The following is a 3933-nucleotide window of genomic DNA, read 5'->3' on the forward strand; positions in this document are numbered from 1 at the left end:
CACTGCACTCCAGTCTGGGTGACAGAGTGAGACTCCAACTCAAAAAAAAAAGAAGGTCCTTGTAAGTATTCGTTGTAACATGTTACATCCCTCTACCACATAACAGAGGCTCAATAAATGAGCTTCTTTCTTCCACATCTCTGTATCATCCACTCCCTTGGCCCAGCCCCACCCCTGTCCGCCCCACCTTCTCCTAGATCAGTCACCCCCACTACCCCCAAGTCTCCCCCACCCTGGGGAGTGTCACTTCCTCCTCTGCAGCCTCCCAGATCAGTACACAAAGGGCTCCGCTGCCGCCAGAGGAAGAGCTGCTCTGCAGACACCTGTGAGTACCAGGGCACCAGCCCTCCCTCCTCCTCTCCTTATGACCCTAGGCCCACCTGGTCCCAGCCTCCTGGAAAAAGGGCTCTGGCCTGGGTCCCCAGGGTCCTGTCAAGGCTTGAGAAAGGTGCTGGACTCCTTTCTGCATTCCTCTTTTTTTTTGAGTTGGAGTCTCACTCTGTCACCCAGATTGGAGTGCAGTAGACGCTCCCGGCCACCGCAGCCTCGACCTGCTGGGCTCCAGCGATCCTTCCGCCTCAGCCTTCCAAGTAGCTGGAACTACAGGCGCGTGCTACCACGCCTGGCTAATTTTTTGATTTATTGCAGAGATGAGGTCTTGCCAAGTTGCCCAGGCGGGTCTCGAACCCGCGGGCTCAGGCAATCCGCTCACCTCAGCCTCCCAAAGCACGAGATTACAGGCTGAGCCACCGAGCCCGGCTTTTCTGCATTCCTAAAATCCCCTGTCCTGGCTCCCTTCTCCAGTTTCACCCCACCACCCACCCCACATCTCTCTTGCATCAGTTTCCCAGGAGTGGAGCTGGAGGGAGGAACGGGGGGGGGGATGTCGAATGCTCTCATTTGAGGGCCTGCCATGTGCCAAGAGTTATACCAAGGCAGGATTCTCCCAACATTACCCCCAAGCTGCCATCACTGCTGCCCAACGCTTTGCCCTCAGCTCAGACTTGCTAACCGGCACCTTGGCCACAGACTCCACGCTCTTGGAAGACTGGCCCGGTAGCTCAGTTCTGTTCCCTCCTTGTGGCTCTGAGTGGGTTAGTAGTATGTTTTGCTTGACCTGGGAGATGTGGATGCTTTGGGAAGAGGGTCTCAGCTGCTGAGGGGGCCAGGAGAGTGTACATGGCAGTCAGAATGAAGTCCAGAAAGATGGGACAACCGTCCAGTGCCAGGGAGAGAAGGGACGACTGAAGAAGACCCCCAAGGAAAAGGAAATGGGGTTAGGCAGAGCCCAGTGGGAGAGTGGAGAGAAGACCCAACTTTTGAGGGTGATGGTGCCTGGGTTGGAGGGAAGGAAAGCAACAAGCACCCCAAGTGACTGACCTGTTTCAATCCCTGCCCTGCCCTGCCTCTAGTCCACTGGGTGACCTTGGGCTTGCCACTCTGGAATTTAGGCTTCTGTTTGTAAAAAGAGGCAGTTGAAGTAGAAGATTCTGCCACTCTATGATTAGGAACAGAGGGGAAAAGGAAGTAAAACAAAGAACCATGAAGGAGTGGAGAAGAGAAAAACAACAGAGAGATGTAATCAATGTTTTGAATAGAAAGGAGACAGAGAGTCAGAGATAGAGAGACAGAGAGAGCCAGGCACATGTCTGTAATCCCAGCATTTTGGGAAGCCAAGGTGGGTAAGAGGATTGCTTGAGCCCAGGAGTTCAAGACAAGCCTAGACAATATGACCACACCTCATCTCTACAGAATTTTTTTTTTTTTGGTATCACTCCGTCGCCCAGACTGGAGTGCAGTGGCTGCTCCCGGCCACTGCAGCCTCGACCAGCTGGGCTCTGGCAATCCTTCCGCCTCAGCCTTCCAAGTAGCCGGAATTACAGGCGTGCGCTATCATGCCCGGCTAATTTTTGATTTATTGTAGAGATGAGTCCTCGCCAAGTTGCCCAGGCGGGTCTCGACCCCGCAGGCTCAGGCAATCCATTCACCTCGTACTCCCAAAGCACTGGGATTACAGGCTGAGCTACTGAACCCGGCCTCTACAGAAAATTAAAAAATGAGCTGGGGCCAGGCGCGGTGGCGCAAGCCCGTAACTCCAGCACTTTGGGAGGCCGAGGCAAGAGGATTGCCTGAGCCTGCGGGTTCCAGATCAGCCTGGGCAACACGTGAGACCTCATCTCTACAATAAATCAAAAAATTAGCTGGGCATGGAAACACGCATCTGTAGTTCCGGCTATTTGGAAGGCTAAAAGAGAAGGATCACCTGAGCCCAGAGGGTCGACACTGAGGTGGCCGTGAGCTGGCCACTGCACTCCAGCCTGGGTGATAGAGTGAGACTCCAACTCCAACTCATAAAAAAAAAAAAAGAGAGCTGGGCATGGTGGTGCATGCCTGTAATCCCAGCTATTTGGGAAGCTGAGGCGGAAGGATCACTTGAGCCCAGGAGATCGAGGCTGCAATGAGCCGTGATTGCGCCACTGCACTCCAGTCTGGGAGTCAGACTGAGACCCTGACTCAAAAAATAAAATTTAAAAAGAGAAAGAGAGGAGACAGAGACAAAGACAGAGACATAGAAGTAGGTGGCAGGGCACGAGTCCCAAGGAAGGGAGAAGGGGGAAGAATTGGAAAGAAAGGTAGGGGAGGCTTTTCCAGAGGGTCTGAAGGCCCTTTTAAGGGGAGATGAGTAGGCTTGAGGTCTTAGGGTTCGCCCTCTCCTGGGAACCTGTGTGGCAGCTGGGGCCCCACGTGTGAGAGATGAGTCAAACCCAGGCCTTCTGTTGCAGCGTCTCCAGCCTCCCTGACCACAGGCGCGCAGAGCAAAGCAGAGCAAGCGGGGTTGAGGTTACACTGGGCTGGCCTCTAGCTGAGGGGCGGAGGCTCCGTTATGAACCGCGATGGAGGTCACAGATGGTAGGGAGCAGGATGGGGACGTTCAGTGACTTAGCACCCCACTCCTTCCCCACACTGTGCAGTGTCTGGACCTGAGTCTGGGCCAGGTTGAAGAGGATGCAGGTGCTTCATGACAAGGAGTTAAGTTGACCTTTCTCATACACCACTGATGGGGGTGTGCCCTGGCACAGTCCCTAAGGAACTTATGTTGGCGATGCCCAGCAATATATCTGCGTTTTTTTCTTAGCATGGGAAAGTAGGTGAAATACTCACCGATATTACAAATGATACCTGTCTGTGGATCCTGAACCCCTCCTTCCAGAGAATCCTAGAGTCACTTGTACACGTGTGAAATGATAAGGACATGACTTCTCATTGCAACACTATTTATCCTAGTGAACAACTCGAAACAATCCAATGCACATCCTTAAGGGACTGCTGAACTACAATGTGATGTATCCATCCAATGGAAATTTTTATGGTTGTAAAAACGAACAAGGAAGTTCCTAATTTTCTCAGGTAGAAAGATCTCCAAGAGGCTGGGTTTGGTGGCTCAGCCTGTAATCCCAGCACTTTGGGAGGCCAAGGCGAATGGATTGCCTGAGCCAAGGGGTTCGAGACCAGGCCAGGCAACTTGGCAAGACCTCATCTCTACAATAAAATAATAGTAAAAAAATTAGCTGGGCGTGGTAGCGTGCACCTGTAGTTCTGGTTACTTGGAAGGCTGAGGCTGAAGGATTGCCAGAGGCCGCAGGTCAATACTGGGGTGGCCGTGAGTGTGCCACTGAACTCCAGCCTGGGTGACAGACTGAGACTCCAACTCAAAAAAAAGAAAGATCTCCAAGAAAAGTAGTTAAAAGAAAACAAAAAACAAAAGAATAATGTGCAAAACTGTGCATATTCTATCATCTGTATTCTGCCATTTAATTCTACTCTCAAAAAGTATATATATATATATATATATATATATATATATATTTTTTTTTTTTTTTTTTTTTTGAGTTGGAGTCTCAGTCTGTCACCCAGACTGGAGTGCAGGGGCCT

Source organism: Carlito syrichta, unplaced genomic scaffold (assembly GCF_000164805.1).
Source record: "Carlito syrichta isolate Samal-C Ts95f unplaced genomic scaffold, Tarsius_syrichta-2.0.1 Scaffold314836, whole genome shotgun sequence".
Taxonomy (NCBI): Eukaryota; Metazoa; Chordata; class Mammalia; order Primates; family Tarsiidae; genus Carlito; species Carlito syrichta.